Source organism: Eutrema salsugineum, unplaced genomic scaffold (genome assembly GCF_000478725.1).
Source record: "Eutrema salsugineum unplaced genomic scaffold, Eutsalg1_0 scaffold_12, whole genome shotgun sequence".
Lineage (NCBI taxonomy): Eukaryota > Viridiplantae > Streptophyta > Magnoliopsida > Brassicales > Brassicaceae > Eutrema > Eutrema salsugineum.
This window is the reverse complement of record NW_006256895.1, coordinates 3,317,110-3,326,787: the sequence shown is the minus strand read 5'-3', so window position 1 is coordinate 3,326,787 and position 9,678 is coordinate 3,317,110.

Below are 9,678 nucleotides of genomic sequence, written 5' to 3'. Positions count from 1 at the left end.
TTTATACTTTTAAAACACTTTGAAAAATTGATTATTTTAAAAGAATTATGTAGAATGCAAAGACTCATGAAAGAAAGGTGGTTAAAATGGGATGAAATCCTCCCCCAAACTTAAATCACACTTTGCAAGATGTGAGATAAATCAGAGTGAGGATGAGAAATAAAATATGTAATGAATTGAACAGATCAAGAAAAAGAAAACTTACCTGGATGTCTCGGTAATGGTATAGTGGTGTGGTGATGGTAGAGGATGGTGGATGGTCGAAGGTGGGAAGGGGAATAGATTGAAGTTGTCATGCCATCGATCCGGGACAAGAAAATTTGGTTGGGGTCGAACTGGTACGGGCCGCGGGTCAAGCTGGTACAACCGCAGGTCGACCAGGCACGACCACGGGTCCACCAGGCGTGACCCCGGGTCGGTAGACAACTTTTTTTTTGTTTCAAAGACCTGAAACTAAGAAAAACAGAACCGAAAATTATTAAGAAAAAGTTGTCTTAGAGTCGATTTACTAACCTCTGAGATTGTGCAAGTGAAGACGATTGGATTCCCCGGCAACGGCGCCAAAAACTTGATGCTGCCTTGTGATATGATCCTAGGTGAGGATCAAGCCCTGGATTACTCTCCAATGGTTGTGATAGTGATGATTGGTGATTTGATGGGGGTCGCGGAATGAAATGAAATGATATGGGTTTGGGAACGAATGGTAGAATTTTGTAAAAGTGCCTTGATACTTCTAATAGTGATGGAGGATCTCTTAGACTATCAACATATTAGTTGCTTGTGAGGAAAGGATGAATATCCAAGTTCACTTAATCAAGCTGGTGATCAAACAAGTTTAGAGATTATTTGAAAAAAATGGTTTGATAACTTGAAAACAAGGGCAAAAATTCGTACATATAGAGTCTTGGAATACTTAGGAAATAACAAAGACAGCTAATAACTTTAAAGACTCAAAGACTAACGTAAACAAAGTTTGAATCTTGAGAAAATAGGCTCTTCCCTTCCTTGGACGAATTGGTGAATGGATTTGGGCTGGGTTTCATCAAGAGGCCTCTTGTAATAGTGTTGTGAACAAGCCTTATTAAAAACCTTGTTTAGAAAACCCAAATGGGACAAAACCAAACCAAGGGAAAAAGAGCACGATTCACAACACCTCTCTTGAAAAACTCTTAAGTGGCTTGTATCAAAACCAGTGTAGTTGGATTAGCACACTTAAGATTTCCCTAGATCGAGTACAATAACTTGTGAAAAGCTTGCTTGAATCTCAAAGCTTGCTTGAATCTCAATGCTTTGGCTCTTATCATTGGTCCGAGGGAAAGATGTAGGTCTGTATCTTCTTCACTTGCTTCCTCTGGTTTAAGCTGCTCCTTATCTTCATCTTTAGCTTCATCAGGTTCTAGTTCGAGCTTGCCCTCTTCTCCATTAGTTTCCTCAGTTCCACAGCCGGTTATGATCATATCATCCCCTCCCACTTGAAAAGGATTTTATCTCAAATCTGTATCTTCTGCAAGAAAAGAAACTAAGTCAGAAACATCGAAACTCGGGCTCACAAAGTACTTACCTTGGAGATCTAATTGGTAGGCATTGTCGTTGATCTTCTTGATGATCTTGAATGGTCCATCAATTCGGGTCATGAGTTTAGACTATCTTTCATTAGGGAATCTATCTTTTCTTAAGTAAATCCACACCATGTCTGCTTCGTCAAAGGTCATCTCCTTTCGGCCCTTCTTAGCATGTTTGGCATAGTACTTAGTCTTGTTTTCAATGTTGATCTGTGTCTTCTCATGGATCTGTTTCACAAGTTCTGCCTTTTTCTTTTCATCCAAACTAACTCTTTCACTCAAAGGTAAAGGAATTACATCCAAAGGGAGGTGGGTTGAACCCATAAACAATCTCAAATGGAGAAAACTTAGATGCAGAATGCTTAGCATGATTATAAGCGAATTCAACATGTGGCAAACATTCTTCACAGGTTTTAAGGTTCTTTTTAATCAATGCAAACAACAAGGTAGACAGAGTTCTATAACTACTTCAGTTTGACCATCTGATTGCGGATGACATGTAGTAGAAAAGAGCAACTTGGTTCCTAACTTAAACCAGAGAGTTTTCCAAAAGAAACTAAGGAACTTAGTATCTCTATCAGAAATTATGGTCCTGGGCATGCCATGCAATCTCACAATGTCTCTAAAGAACAACTTAGCAACATTCATGGCATCATCGGTTTTAATACATGGGATGAAATGAGCCATTTTAGAAAACCTGTCTACCACTACAAAAATAGAGACTTTTTCGGTCTTAGTCCTAGGCAATCACACAACAAAATCCATAGAAGTTCCATGCCAGGGATACAAAGGAATATGCAAAGGATTATAACCTTAGGGTTGTTTCTTAGCTTTGGCTTGTTTGCAAGTAACACATCGTTCACATGTTCTCTCAATCTCTCTCATCATATGTGGCCAATAAAAGTACTCCTGGACTTTGTTCAGAGTTTTGGCGACACCAAAATGACCCATCAGTCCACCTGCATGAGCTTCTTTGACAAAGAGATCTCTAATAGAAGAGTTAGGAACACATAAACGTTTTTCAAAGAATAGAAAGTCATCAATTCTATAGTATTTTCCACTTCCAAACTTCTCAAACAAAGCGTATATATCTTTAAATTCAGCATCAGGAGTAGAGACTCTTTATTTGTTCAAAACCGAGTAGTTTAGTCTCTAAAGAGTTCAAGAAAACATACCTGCGAGATAAGGCATTGACAACAACATTATCTTTACCTTTTTGTACTTGATGACATATGAAAAGGTTTCAATGAACTCAATCCATTTAGCATGTATTTTTTTCAGCTTCTGTTGGCCCTTGTGGTACTTCAGTGACTCGTGATCAGTGTGAATAATGAATTCTTTGGGCCAGAGATAATGTTGCCATGTTTGGAGAGCTCTCACAAGCGCATAAAGTTCTTTGTCATATGTAGGATAATTGAATGTAGCTTCTCCAAGTTTTTCACTAAAGAATGCAATATGTCTTTTCTCCTACAAAAGAACAGCACCAATACCAATTCCTGAGGCATCACATTCTATCTCAAAAGTTTTATTAAAGTTAGGGAGAGAAAGCACCAGGGAAAGAGTAAGTTTTTCTTTCAAGGTTTGAAATGATTCTTCCTGACCTTGTTCCCACTTGAACCCCACATTTTTCTTGATAACTTCAGTGAGTGGAGATGCTAGAGTGCTAAAACATTTGACAAATCTTCTATAAAAACCCGCAAGTCCATGAAAACTTCTCACTTCTCCAACAGATTTTGGACTTGGCCAATTTTGATTGCTTTGATCTTTTCCTTATCAACCTAGATTCCATCTGCACTTACAACAAAACCTAAAGAGACAAGGTTATCTATTCCAAAAGTGCATTTCTTTAAATTAGCATACAATGTTTCTTTCCAAAGCACTTCTAAGACTTTTCGGAGATGCTCCACATGTTCATCTAAGCTCTTGCTGTAAATCAGGATGTCATCGAAATAAACCACAACAAAAAGACCTGTATAAGCTGTAAGAACATGGTTTATTAGTCTCATAAACGTGCTAGGTGCATTTGTTAACCCAAATGGCATGACTAACCATTCATATAAGCCCTGCTTTGTTTTAAAAGCAGTTTTCCATTCATCACCCTCTTTCATTCTAATTTGGTGATATGCACTTTTAAGATCTACCTTAGAAAAGATGCTAGAACCGTGTAATTCATCAAGCATATCATCTAATCTAGGTATAGGATGTCGATACTTCACCGTTATATTATTGATGGCTCGGCAATCCACACACATCCTCCAGCTGCCACTTTTCTTTGGGACAAGTAAAACTGGTACTGCGCATGGACTCATGCTCTCTCGAATAAGTCCCTTTTCCATGAGCTCAGTGACTTGTTTCTGTAGTTCTTTGGCCTCCAAAGGATTGGTTCTATAGGCTCGTTTGTTGGGAAGTGAAGCTCCTGGTATAAAATTAATTTGGTGCTCAATGCCGCATATTGGTGGCAAGCCTTGTGGATTTTCTTGAGGAAACACATCTTCAAATTCCTGCAAAAGTAGTTTAATCTTGCTCGGAATGTCCTGGTTTGTCATGTTTAAGTTAAAACATTATTTAAAAACTAACATATAATTCGGAAGTTGAGTTCCCTTTGGGGTTGCTATCATAAGCTTTGTAGATGGAGTGGCTGTAGTGGTGGATTGAGCTTTGTTCTTTTTTTATAGCTATCTGATCTTGACGGATTTCATGAGGACTTAATGGAACCAGCATGATCTTCTTTCTGAGGTAATCAAATGAATCGCGGTTGGTGAAACCATCATGCAATACTCTTCTATCTGATTGTCATGGCCTCCCAGCTAAGATATGCCCAGCATCCATGGGTAAAACATCACACAAGACTTCATCCTTGTATTTTCCTATAGATAACGGTACCATAACTTGGTTTTCGACTTCTATCTCTCCCGCTTCATTTAGCCACTGTAACTTGTATGGTTTCGGCCTCTTCATCATCTTTAAGCCTAGCTTCTCCACCATGGACTCACTAGCCACGTTAGTACAGCTTCCATCATCTATAACCAAGCTACACACTTTTCCTTGAACTATACATCGGCTGTGGAACAAATTTTCCCTCTGCTCATCGCCTTCGGTCTTGGTTTGAACGTTCATAGTTCTTCTAGTTACTCAGAGCTCTCCTCTAGCAGGCATTTCTATTTGCTCCTCATCAGATTGCTCTTCTTCCGATTCCACTTCTCCATTATCTCTGATGATTAGTACTTGCTTGTTGGAACAGCTACTAGCATAGTGACCATATCCCTTGCACTTGTAACACTGAATATCTGTAGTCTTGGAAGTAGTCGCTATCTCCTTTCCCTTGGCACTCTGTTCCTCATTATTTGATTTGGAGAATGGTTTAAATTCTTTCTGAAAACTTGCTTTCGCTTCCTTTGTTTAGCTTGGTTTGCTGGAACCATATTTAGACTTGAAACTTTTCCTTTTGAGCTGCTTTTCGAACATGATGGCCTTGTGAAGTAGCTCCTCAAGTTCCACATAGTGATGCACCTCTAAACGATCTATGATGTCTCGGTTTATTTCTCCCATGAACCTAGCCATGGTTGCTTCTCTATCTTCGCGAATGTCAGCCCTTAACATAAGAGTTTCCAACTCTTTTTAATACTCCTCAACAGATCGACTTCCTTTTGTTAAGTTTTTGAGCTTGAAATGCAGCTCTCTGTGGTAATGACTCGGCACAAATCTTCTTCTCATAAGGATCTTCATCTGATTCCACTAATCAATTGGATCCTCTCCTATTCTTCTTCTTGCCGTGACTAGATTATCCCACCAACTCAAGGCATAGTCTTTGAACTCTGTAGGTACCAACTTAAGCTTTTGTTCGGTTGTATACTCTCTGCAATTGAACAAAAGTTCAATCTTCTTTTCCCATTCCAAGTACTCTTATGGATCTGCATTACCCTTAAACTCAGGGATTTTTAGCTTGAGACTGCCCATAGGATCACTGGACCGTAGCTGTCTCTCTTCTCTATCACTCCTTCTCCTTCTCGATGAGTGGGCTTTAGACGAGTTACTGTAATACTGCTTAGAAGCCGAATGGTCTTGATTCTTCTTTGGTTTCTCCATGTCTAATCTCATGTTTTCAAACTCTCATTGCATAGCAGTCAACATTTGAGCCATCATAGCTTCATCATAAGTTTGTTGGCTGCTACACTTGGGTTTGCTGGTTCCTTTTCTTCATGACGTGATTCCACCGTTGTACTGATAACACCGTATTTTGACCACTTTTATGGATCACAATTATGTCTTATGCAGGTGTTTTAACTCTGTTTTCAAAGGTTTTTAATATTTTTTCAATGTTTTAGAGTTTCAAAAGACTTTACAGGAAAATTGGGCAAAAGATATGCAATTTGGAACAAATGAGCAATTTTGGATAAATACAGACCGTCAGAAGTATGACAACCGGAAGACCTTCTCATCGTCCGATCACCCCCAAAATTTGAGACAACATAGAGGATCCAACCATCTTTCTAATTCACTTTGTTTGGAGAAAATCCAACGGTTAGATCTTCAGTTTCTCCCGATGCAAGAATGACAGAAAATACAGTTCCGGAAGAGAGCCATGTGCCGGGACCGCGGCCAACACCTGTTTTCCCGCGGGTAGAGCCACCGCGACCGCGGAACTTAGTCGTTCACTTTCCAGACGACTTAATTAAAGCCCAGATCAATTCCTTTCTTTATTTTTGAAGCCCTAAGTGTCCCAGACAACTCCAAAAGCTATAAATACCATCTTTAGGTCATTCTAAAGAGGAGAGACCGAAACTTCGACAACTTAGAGAGAGAGAGATTTTCGAGGGAGCAACCCTAGAGGTCGCCGCCGTCTCAGAAGAAGGAGCCGCCGCTGGAGGAAGCCATCGCGCCTCCATCTGCTTCTCTGTTCTTCGTTTTTCTCCCTTCTTTTCTTTAATTTCTTGCAACTTTCAATACTCTGTGATGATTGTTTACAATATGTTTGAGTAGTTACCCAGTTGGGTTTAAAAGGACTTTTCAAAGGGAATTTTCATGTTTCTTTGCTTATGAATCGATAGATTTATGACTTATAATCTTCTAGATGTTCTTCGTTTGCCTTTAAACTTACTGTGTGATTCTCTGTTGGCCACTTAAAAGCCGATCTGATATGATATGTTGCGAAAGTTTTCATTGATTGTCTGAACTAGGGTGAAACGAGCAATGATTCTATAGGAGTGGAAACCTACCTGTAGTTGAGTTGTGAATGTTGATGAGTCTTGTTCTGCTATTGCATATTCTCCCTTCCAGGATCAGAGTGGAAACCTACTGATCAGGGTTGCGAGAGATAGTTGTTTAGTGCTGCGAAAGTAGGCTATTCATACTTCTGTGCCTCGAGTTCTAGAACATACGTAGTGGATTACCTTTAACATATGCTTAAAATCGACATAACTTAGTCCATGAACCCCTGCGAATTCCCCTTGAGCCCCAACGTTTGTCTCTTATTGTTTACAACCTTTGATTTATTCGCTTGTTCTTCGCTTCTATTCGCCTCTTGTTTAATCGCTTACTACTTTCTTTTATATGCTTTCGTTTTCAATTGCTTTTGTTTGCCAAAATCTGGTTTCAACTCAGAGTCAAACCGTCAGAAGTTCACCCCTGATTGAAGGTCTTCTCACCGTCTGATCCAGCTAAAATTTGGAGACATTAAAGATGGAAGTATCAGCTTTCCAGTGCACTTTACAGCTTGGCAATCCAACGGTTCAATCAAAAGATACGCGAAGAGCAAGATGTCTCGTAAACCAGCCGGCAAGCACTTCCACCCGCGGCCAACAAGCAATTTCCCGCGGTCAGGAGCATCCCGACCGCGGCAAACCATACATTCCCCGCGGTCACAGCACTCCCGACCGCGGCCATCAACCTCTGAGCCCAAAAATCCCATTTCTGAAGCCCACATTTGGAGAAACCCTAAGTGACGTCAAGAGAGGTCTTGAGCACTATAAATACATGTCTTAGGAACCCTAAACGAAGGACACCATAGAGAACCGAATACCATCTATCATTACTTCATATTTTTATTGTTTTTGCTTTAGCTTTTAGGGAGAGAGAGATTTGTTCTCTTGAACCCTTGTTCTTTCTTTTTCAATTTCAGTTTCTATTCTACTTCTTAATACTATGTCTTTGATTTCGTTCATTATGTCTGAGTAGTTTTATTGTTGGGATTAAGGGATTTTCGATGGGGATTTATATGTTCGATGAGGATTCCATGAGCTTTTGAGCCGAATTTTAGAACTTTTTCTTCTGAATTCGTTTTTACTGCATGAAGGTAGCGTCATGAACTACAATCTGATCCAGATGCTTGGTGACACGAAAGTGTTCATCAGGTATCAGATCTAGTTTGGGAGAGCAAAACAAACATAGGAGGGTAAACCTACCTATGGGCGATTTGTGAATTAGGACGAGTCTTAAACATATGCATCTCTTCTCTTCCAGGTCCAGAGTGGAAACCTACTGGTCAGGGTTGAGAGAGATAGTTTTCTATGATCACGACAGTGGCGTATTCATACGTCCGTGACTCCAGTTCGAAAAGTTTAAGCTAAGATCTTATCAATTTACTCTCTAGCAATGTTTTGAATCGTTCGTACCCCTGAGAAAACTTCCCTGAACCCCAACGTTTTCTTCTCCATTGATTTACACCGATTTTCTTTCAAGCTTTAGTTCAATATTGTCTTTCCTTTTTAGTTCATTTTCATTTAAGCATTAGAATATCCGTTTTTATCATTTTTAGTTATTTTCGTTAAGTTTAGTTATTACGCTATTTAATTCCCGTATTCTCTTTTAATATTTCGTTTTTACATTTTAAACACACTACCAACCCCCACTAAACCGTTTTTGTTCTAGACTTCCTTACTTTAACTTATTTCAAAGGCTTTTTGCAGGAAAATATCCTCCTTCCCTGTGGATACGATCCCTAAGTACTACAATCGATCAGCTGTGCACTTGCGGCTATTGATTTCAATTAGCGTAAAACTTGACACCCACAACACACCCCACAATCAAGTTTTTGGCGCCGTTGCCGGGGAAGGCATGCGTTTTCTTTTCTGCAAAACCCCGAGAAAGGTTAGTAAATCGACTCTAGAACCCCCTTTTCTGCAACTTTCCATTTTTTGGTTATTTTGTTTCCATTTCAGAAGATATGGATCCTATAAATAGAAATATACAAATGAGGAAGGTTTCTATAACACTCCTCAAGTCACCAGACGCAGAGAGAAGCATCTACGCGATCTCTACGAAGAAATTCAACCCGAAGACTACAGAACGTTCCAGAAGGAGCCCTATGCACCTCAAATGGCAAACCCTAGATACTCTATGTATCGCCTACCTCACCAGGTTCTCTAGCAAGATGAGAACGTCCAGCTCGAAGGCTTGATCAGACAGTTCATAGAAGCTCAAGCAACCACTACAACTGCTCTAAACGAAAGGATTGATGGGATATCGAAACTTTTCAATTAAAAAATCGATAACCTAGCCTCACAAGTCAATTCAATAGAAGAATGTGCAACCAAGGATGCAACTATGATCGTTAACAGGTTCAACAACATGGAGGAAGAGCAAGCAAAGCACAACTATGAGCTTCGCAACACCAAAAACAAAGTCATGGACCTGGATTCAAACTTGACGATGTGGACAAAGCCCTAAACGAAGCTAAGAACGAGTCTTATGACTTTACAGTCGAAGTTTCAGAGAAGGTTTACAAAGTCATCGACAAAACCGAAGAGCTTGACTCAACCATGGACAAAGTAGTCTATGCTCTTGATGAAGTTGAAGAAAAGGTTGAGGAAATCATGCAAGGACTTGGAGAGCAGATTCCAGCAACCAAAACTAAAGACTCAAATCCAGAGAGGAAGTACATCAAGCCAGAAGACCCATGAGACCATCCAAGAAGCAAAGGAGGAAGAAACAGCAGCAGAGCAACTCGGAGACGAATCCCCGCGGTCGCGTTGACTCCGACCACACCCAAGAAACCCTCCCCCGCGGTCGTGTTAGGCCTGCCCGCGGCCCATGGTCGCTTCCCCGCGGTCACGCCACCTGCAGTCAAGGCTAACCGTAAAAACGTCCCAAAACACTCCCGTTCAGCTCATACAAGCAT